Source organism: Rhinolophus sinicus, linkage group LG02 (genome assembly GCF_036562045.2).
Source record: "Rhinolophus sinicus isolate RSC01 linkage group LG02, ASM3656204v1, whole genome shotgun sequence".
Taxonomy (NCBI): domain Eukaryota; kingdom Metazoa; phylum Chordata; class Mammalia; order Chiroptera; family Rhinolophidae; genus Rhinolophus; species Rhinolophus sinicus.
The window spans coordinates 190049073-190057879 of NC_133752.1; the positions used below are offsets into that span (position 1 = coordinate 190049073).

Genomic DNA, 8807 nt, shown 5'->3' on the forward strand with positions numbered 1-8807 from the left:
CATCTGTGCTCTTACAAGACCTTTCAGCCACCTGCCACGGGAGGTCCGCTCCCCAGGAGCTCACCTCAAGCCATCTAGATGGCTTCTTATCTGTCCACCCGGACCTCCAGTGTCTCTGCTCTGCCCTCCCAGGAGCAAAACCATGAGTTCTAGTCCACATCTTATGCAAAACAGTTCGAAAGGGTGAGCGCTGGAGCCCGTGAGTCTGGGTTTGAGTCTTGCCTCTGCTTCTTAGCTGTGTGATCTTGGAAGAGCTTCCTAACCTCTTGCACCTCAGTTTCTTCAAAACGGAACCAACACTCATCATACCTTCCTGAGGGTTGTTGGGAGGAGTCACTGAGTTAATGGACCTAAAGTGCTTAGGGAATCCCCTGGGGCATAGCAGGGGCTCATGAAGTGGACTGCGCTTTGGCTGTGATGCTGGCTCCCCAGACCCACCACACCTTCAGATGCAGTTAAATTCACAGACAGGGAGACGAGCAGCTGGCCTGGGTTGGCAAGCGGGTTGGCGTAGGGGGCGGGCAAGTGCCAAGAGCAGAACAGAGGACTGTGGGAGATTCCCTGCCAGGCTGAGGTGTTTGGACTTCAGTGTTGTTATTAATAATAATGACGAAGCAAGAAGAACGAAGCATCACCTTTGCACTCGGAGATACCAAGCCCTGCATCACGGAGCCTGGATTCTCTTACTTCTCGCATTTTACAGATGAATAAACTCAAGCTCAGAGAGCAGAGGCCACTCATTGAATTAGTGGCCGGGCCTGGCTGATACTCAGGTCTGCCCAACCCCAAGGGGGCAGCAATGAGAGGGGCATCATCCCTGTGTACCTGGCAGCCTCTGTGTATCGACAGGGTCACTCTTCATGGGCAGTCCTCTCCCAGGATGGCGTGTGTGTGTGTGTGTGTGTGTGTGTGTGTGTGTGTGTGTGACAGTCTTGTTCCCTCTCCCCTCCCCTCTCTTCCTCTCTACAACTCCCTCTGCACAAGGTTGCAAACTGAGGACTCCCTCGGACCATCCTCAGTGCTTGGTGGTCTGTCATCCATGGAGTTGAGTTTAATGGCCTTTGTGGGTCCAAAAGTCCCAGACCCCCTCTTTCCTTGTCCTGATGGGACCTAGCAAGATAGAGATGAGGGTGGAAGGGGGGGGAGGAGAGAACCTTCTCCAATGAGAGAGGGGCTGCACCTCTCCAACCCTGGTTTGGCATTTTATGTGCCGGGAATGAGAAACCCAGCGTTGCTATGGAAACTGCCATCCCCTGCTTCCTTTGTCATTCTCTGTGGGAAGCTCCTGTGTCAGGGGTGGGGGGGGTGTGTGTGTAGGGGGCACTCCTGCTGCACAGGGCATGGGCATGCAGCAGGACTGGCTCTGGGGTGGGGGCTGCAGGGGAGGATGGGAGCTGGGAGAGGGGCTGGGGTGACCCTGCTCCCAGGACGGGCTTCAGGGCTTCTGACTTGAGGGCAGGGTGAAAGGCAGCCATGGCGCGAGCTCAGGTTGCTCCGATGGAACCGTCCTGGCAATGGTCAGTCACACTCCGAAGGCAAAGAACAGGTTGCAAATCGCGGTCAGATGGGCTGATGCAAAGAGCTTGGGTCCTGCAGTTACTGAGCTCAGGCTCAAATACCAGCATAGATAGCCGCTTCCCCAAGCCTCAGTTTCACCAGGTCTAGAAGACGTGCTGAGTGACGGCCACCTCACAGACTGCTTCCATGGGACCTTGACTCTGTGCGCCTGTCCCCTGCCACGTGTCCATAGAGAAGGCAGCCTCCAGTTAAGGAGGATCCTCTCCTCCACCCCCAATCTCACCTGCTCCCTCTCAGGTAGACAGTATGAGCCCCACTCTACAGATGAGGAGACTGAAGCCCCGTCTGGGGGAGGAAGGGGCTCACAGCCCACAGGGAGTCGGGCCAGGGCAGGGCCAGGGACCCATCAGGAGCCTTGAGTGCTTCCTGCTTCCTGCTGCCTGGAGCCGGCCTTAACTGCCAGGCGTGTGATCTGCGGGGCTCCCTCACCCTCAGCCACATGCTAAGCCACGATGCCTCCTGACTCTGTCATCAGGGGACCAGGCCTGTGGCAGAAACAATTCTCTTTTGACTTTTAATATTAAAATAGAATAAAGTGCTGTGCTTTCTCTGTGGTGGGGGAAAAGGATGGGAGTGCGGGGTGGGGGGGGGGAAGAACTCTCCAAGTCCTCACATCACCACCCCCGCCAGCACCCCTCAGCTCTCAGAAAGGAAAGAGTCCCTTGCAGGTGATTTGTTAGCTCTTTCTGGGGCAGAAGAAGGTGGAAAACTAATTTTAACTTGTCAGGGATTTTTTTTTTTTTTTTTTTTTTCAGCTTTCTTGTTTGTCAGACCAAGGGTTAGGATGTCAGGTGCCCCTGAGTGCACTGAGTTGGGGAAGAAATGAAGCAGGGGATAGTTTGGCCTCCACCAGCCAGGTCGTGCAAATCCCAGTGGGGAGGGGTGCCCAGAAGGTCAGCGTCTTGCTGATGTCACCACCTCCCCTCCCCAGAAAAGCTCCTACTCTGCCTCCTCCAAGTCAAGGAAAGTCTCACCCTGATAGGAGGCTGAAGCCAGATGCACGAATTTGTGAAACCTGGATTTGCTGTGTGGCCTTGGGCAGGTCACTTCCCCTCTCTGGGCCTCAGTGGCCACCTCTGTCGCCGGAGGACAATAATTGCTGTCTTGACCACTTCTCAGGGTAGGTGTGGAAGCTTAAAACAGTGCTGGGCTGATTTTTTCAGCTCCAGCATTAAGAGTGACATAGCAACACTGGAGAGGGTCCCACGAGGAGTGATTAGAATGGGGTAGGGACCCCGAGTCTCTCCGATGAAGGGGGAGTCCCAAGAGATCAGGCTCCATTTCGTGCCCAGCCCATTGCCTGACACAGAAGATCATTAATGCACATTTATGAATGATAAATCAATGAGAGTTCCCACTGGGAATGGTGACAAAGGTTAGCCTGGAGAAGAGGTTAATGGGAAATCAGCTAACCGATCTCCACACAGCAGCATGTCTGTGACGAGACATGGGCGAGAGATGGTTAGAAACAGGTCCTGGGGACAGATGAGCAAGAGGACAAATTTCAGTCTATACGAGCGTCATGGGGGTAGGAGTGGGGGAATGCACCTGCGTGAAGCACCGGCGCTGCGTCTGCATGCTCAGTCTCATTCAGTCCTCGCTGGGAGGCTATAAAGGCAGGGTGAGGACCCAGTGTCTGGACCCAGCTGGCCTGGCTTCAAATCTCGGCTCTGGCCATTAACTGGCTGTGTGGTCCTGGCAGAATTACTTCTCATCTCGGAGTCTCAGTTTCTTCATCTGTAAACTGGGGATGTTAATGTTACTTAACTCAGGAGGAACTGTCAAGTTGATGGCGTGGGTACATAGCTCTCTGTTCATGCATCTGTCCCAGAATAGAGCCTGGCAAGTAGTCAGTGTTTAGTAAGTGCTGTGTGAGTGCTGGCCACTATCATTCCACTTGATCATCATTTAATCTTCACGATGATCTTATGAGAGGTGCTGTTCTTATCCCCATTAGCCAGATGGGGAAATTGAGGCTCCTGCAGAGTTAGCGATGTGCCCAAGGTCACCTATTGGAAATGGTGGCACCAGATTTGAGCTCAGCTCTGCCCACTTGGAAGCCTGCAGTCCTAATCACTGGAATGTCCCCATCATCCCTCTAAGGGACACCATGCCCCCATTTCCCAGGCTAGGAGGCAATGGCCCAGAGAACAAGCACATAACTCAAAGTCACAGAGCTGTCTAGAGGCAGAGCTCAGGTTTGACTCTAGAGCCCACAGGCTTGCTATCCGACACACCACACCTTCTACCCATGGGTGCCGTCTGAGGCTGGAATGGGCTGCCTTGGGAGGAGTGAGGTGCTGCCTGGCGCCGGCCACAGGCCAGCCCAGGTGGGAAGGGCCCTTCAGGACGGCATAGGGGGACCTTTCTGCTCTCCTGTAGCCTGAGGTGGGATGGTTGGATGAGATGACGAATATGGAAGCTCTAAAAGAAGGTGAAAATGCGACACATGTAGACAGGGGAGCAAGCCTAGATTCTTTTTGGTGTGTATGTGTGTGGGGGAAGAGAAGCAGGAAGTCCCCTGAGTTGCCTGGATCATTCTTTCCCTCCCTACCTGTCTCCTTCCCTCCCTTCCCTGCCTCCCTCTGTCTCTCTTTGTGTTACTGCCCCCCTCTCTCTCTGTCCCTCTGTCTCCCATCCTCCTTCCCCCCCTCAAGAAAATGAATTGTGCCCCACCCTGCCAGCAGCACTTAACCAAGACTAAGTAATTAATCCCCTGTCTTTCTTATCTGGTCCTCTCAGATTTTGTTACTTTTGGCTGAAGCATATTCAAAGAACATGTGATATCCAGAGTAAGTTACAGAATTTAACTGAATTTCTCTGCGTGAAAATTGTAGCATTCAAAGGTCATTTAATAAAGGGAATTACTGGATCAATGCAACGCCATGCCAGGTCAGCTCGATCGCTGTGTCAACGTAAGACACCAGGGCAAAAATAGACCATTTTCGAGCTATTTACTTGTCTGTATCAGTCATAAGCTATTTATCTTTTCTGGAATTGAGTTAAAACTGCTCCCAGGTACTTCAGACAAGGATCCTGATATAAAGGGTGGAATAAGAGATGATAATAGAAAGATGTGCTGGCTTGAGGGTTTCTGAAATAGAGATTTGATGAACCGGAGGAGTCTGGAGACATCTGGCTTTCATCCAGAGGAATAATGCATCTTTTCTTTCTTCCTTTCATTTGGGAACGAGGGTTTATTCTGTTCTAGGCCCTGGGAATACAAAGGACGTGGAGATAGACTCTAATAGGCAACTGGGACACACCCCTATCCTTCTGGGACTTTGGGCCCAGGGGAGGGCAAGGAGTGTGGAACGCTAGATGGGTCAATGGGCCCCGGGGGCCTGTGGAGGGGCCTGTGTGCTGGCCCTGGGCTACGCACCGGGGACGAGGGCACTACTCTACACAGGCTCAGAGTCACAGCGACCAACAGCACATGGGGTCCAGGTAACTAAACCCAGTCCTGGCAGTGCGGCCTGCAGAATGGCCTGGAACCAGGGTGGGCCTTAGAAATGGGATGGGAGCCCATTTGGAGGAGTGGATAGCATAAGCAAAGCCACGAAGGTGGGCATGTGCAGAGCGTGGCAAGGGGCTGGGAGAATGCTGGGGGGCTGCAACAGGGACTGGTTTAGGGGTTGGTGAGGACATCGGAGGCCACTTTCTGCAGGTGATGGAGACTTTTTGGGGAGCTTCTGAGCAGGGGGCTGCCTGGGCAGAGTGGCAGGCTGCCCAGCTTCTTGTGCATCACGGCAAAGGCTGGTTCCAGCTTGGGAAACGTAAGCCTGACCAGGTGGAGGGCTCGCTCCTGCTCGCCATCTGTTGAAGAAGGGTCATGTAAGTGCCACCTGGCTTTCTGGGGGGGTGGGGAGATAGCATCTGGGAGGCAGAGAGCGCTCCTCCGGGGGAAGATGCTTGATTGGGGCTGATCATGATTTATTCAGCTGCATCACACCTGCAGTCTGGGCCATGCTGGCCCTGGCCTTGCTCCAGGATGCATTCTGGGTGCACACACCTGTCGGTGTGGATGACCTGGGCATGGGGCTGTGAGACCGAGGCCAGCCTGGCGGGCGGGAGCAGCCTCTTCCATCTTTAACTGGGTGATGGTGGGAAGCGCTGCCTGCTACGAGGGTCCCAGTGTCACTGCTCTTCCCTCAGGAGCTCTGCTTCTAGGCTCACCACTGCGTAATGCTGTCTCCTAGTAATCCTAGACAGGACCCACCGCCACCCACACCCTGCAGAGCCCTTTCACGTTGCAAGTGTGTGTTCATGCCCATATGTGTGTGCGAACATGTGCACGCTGTGTGCTTGCAACATAGAGGTGTGCCATGTTTTCATACATCACCACTAGCTTTATAGTAACGTAGACTAATAGTTGATAGTCGCTGGTAAAGAAATAGCCAGCATTTGCACGCCACATTGTACTTTGCCAGAACCTGCTCACAGAACCTTCTCCACATTGGTCTCACCATAATCTGAGCCATAGAGAAGGCAGGTAGCAGGTGGCCCAGATGTAGGTCACCAGCCTGTTAATGGCGGAACAAAGAGAAGCCAAATCTCCTTGACCCCTGGTTCATAGTGTGCAGGAAGAGACAAAGGTCGCTCATTATCTGCTATGGCATGTACTGCTCCAGGCTGTCCTGGCACGTTTTTAAAACTGCTAATTTGATACTTTTGTTTACAATTTTGTTTTTATTTGGGTAACAGTTTAATAGCAATCGGGGAATCAGTAGCTGGTTAGGGTTAAGATTAGCCACCTAAGGCTGACATTAACCACAGTTTGAATTTTCACCCTGTACAACAAAACCTAAGACTGCTTCCCTCTTATGTCCCACCCCCTCTGGATATGGCCATGCCGGCTGAGACTAGCCACAGCCAGGCCCCTCCCTAGGCAACTGGGGCCACTGGTTCCCTAAGGACAATAACCTTTTTTTTTTTAAAGCAGGCCCTAAGATAAGTACTTTGCAGGCATGGTCTCAGTGAATCCTGCCAACAAACCTATAAAGTGGATATCAGTATTATTCCCATTTTGCAGACAAGGAAACTGAGGTCAGAAAGGCTTGGTAATGTACTTACATTTACACAGGCAGGAAGTGGCGGTGCTGAGATCCATATCCAGGTTGTCTGTCCCCAGTCCCCAGGAGAGTCACCATTAGGTTTTGCTGCCTCCCTCTGCTCCAGCTTTCTGCTGCAGCAGGGCTCCTTCTCTATGGCCAGGACCCCACAGGAGGACCGTGGACTTGGGCAGTCGTAGATGGAGGGGGAGGGGGAGCCCTGACTTGGGCAGCAGTGGCCACCCAAGGCAAGGGCGACTGGGCGATTAACCCGTCCTGACTGCTCTCTCCAGCTCCTCATTATAATCCTTAATTATGAACTAACAGCGGTTCCCAAGTGGGGGAGAGAGGGAAGGGTGGCAGAGTGAGTGTCCAGATGGCCCTGCTGGTGAGCTTGGGCATCAGCTGGTCTTTATGTAAGAGTTGCTCCGCTTCCCAGATTGCCTTCCAGGCAGACGTTTAAACACTTGTTTTGTGTTTATGATACAGAGGAAGAAATTAAAAGGCCTCCAGGGAAAAAAGAGGAAGAAAAAAAACAACAAGAGAAAAGCAGGAGCCATTCTGGGGGCTTGTCAGGCAAGATGGAGAGAGGAAAACCAGGTCTGGGATTGGTTTCAAGATTTCAGAGCAGGTGGCTTCCCTGGGCGTGGGCGGTGAGATCCAGGATTCCAGGAGCATGAGCGGGGAGGAGGGTGGGTAAGGTCCTTCTGATGACAAAACAGGCAAGCGATGCTGATGACTGAGGGCCCACCCTGTGCTGAGCTCTGTGCTGACTTTATGTACAATCTCTAATTCCCTCAACACCTCTGTTTTATAGACGGGGAAACTGAGGTTTGCGAAGGCTGGGTGACTTGGCCAATGTCAGAGCTTCTGATAGCTACACTTGTCCTGAAACTGCTGGCAGTTTTTCCCACTAGAATTATTAGAACATACACCTTTCGGTTTGTAGCCCAGGATTCCTCTACCGTGACATATTTTCTTCACCATTCACTTATTCATTCTTTCCTTCCCTTCTTTCATTTACTCCTTCGTGCTCACTGTCATGAGCTTCCTTGCTTTTCCTTGAAACCACCAAGCACATGCTGACCTCAGAGCATCTGTACTTGCTGTTCCCTCTGCCTGGAATGCTTTTCCCACAGATATCCACCTGGCTTGCCATCCTTGCCTTATTCTGTTGAAATATACTTCCCTGACCACCTGTCTACAGTAGCTCCCCATCACTCTGTCTCACACCTGGCCTGTGTCATTTTTCTTCATAGCACTAATCATTACTTGACTTATATATTTGCTATATTATAATTATTATGTTATATCCTATTTAATAACTATTGATTAACCCCCTCTCTCCTCTACAATGTCAGCTCCTTGAGAGTAGGACTTTTGTCTGCGTGTTTCACCATTCCACCCCCATCAGCTAGATCAGTGCTGACACATAGTAGGTGCTTAAATATATTTATATTTACTGAATGGATGAGCACCTATGATGTGCCAGACCCTACTCTGGAGGTGGAGAATGCACATAGGATTAAGACGTCTCCTGCTCTTAGGGAACTCATAATAGAGAGACAAAGTGGGTAACCACAATGGAGTGGGGGGCCGAGGTGGGTGCCCAAGTAAGATGGTTCTTAGTCTTGGTGGCAGAGCCTACTAGATGACCTTCAAATATCCGTGATCGTCTTTTTCCTTAATAACAGAACCTCAAATTTAGCTGGACATGAGGTCACTCATTCAGAATAAAGGCCACCTTTCCCGGCTTCCTTTGCAGCCCAGTGTGGCTATGTGGGTCATTTGTGGCATATTTCCAGGATGTATCCTTAGAGAAGGGAGGTGTGCCCTTCTTCACCACTTCCCCTGCTTATTAGATTGCGACATGATTGCTAGCCTTCAGCAGCCATCTTGGACCATGAGGAGGAGGCCATCCCCAGGGGTGGTGGAGCAGAAAGCTGGGAGAAGCCTGGGTGTCTGACCCTGTGGAACATCAGTCCCCGTAGCCCCAGAATTAATTTAGCTGAGTGAAAAATAACCTCTCTTGTTTAACTCACTTTTATTTTGGGTTTTCTGTGGTTTCCAGTTGACTAATCCTTATCCTCATGGACACAGCTTTGGGTGGAAAGAGGAGAAAGTGTGTAGGAGACCTGTCTCCCCTCACAGAGTGAGGCAGAAGTTGTGGCTGTCATG

General features: G+C 51.7%; 1 long non-coding RNA gene across 1 annotated transcript; it reads right to left on the minus strand.

The window, feature by feature from the left end:
* Window positions 1-4515: 4515 nt before the first annotated feature.
* LOC109445764 (uncharacterized) lies at window positions 4516-7287 on the minus strand. The gene is made up of 2 exons (XR_002137083.2): window positions 6652-7287; window positions 4516-5394 (listed from the first exon to the last, which is right to left on the minus strand). It is a non-coding gene; the product is annotated as an uncharacterized LOC109445764 (long non-coding RNA).
* Between the last annotated feature and the right edge of the window lie 1520 nt (window positions 7288-8807).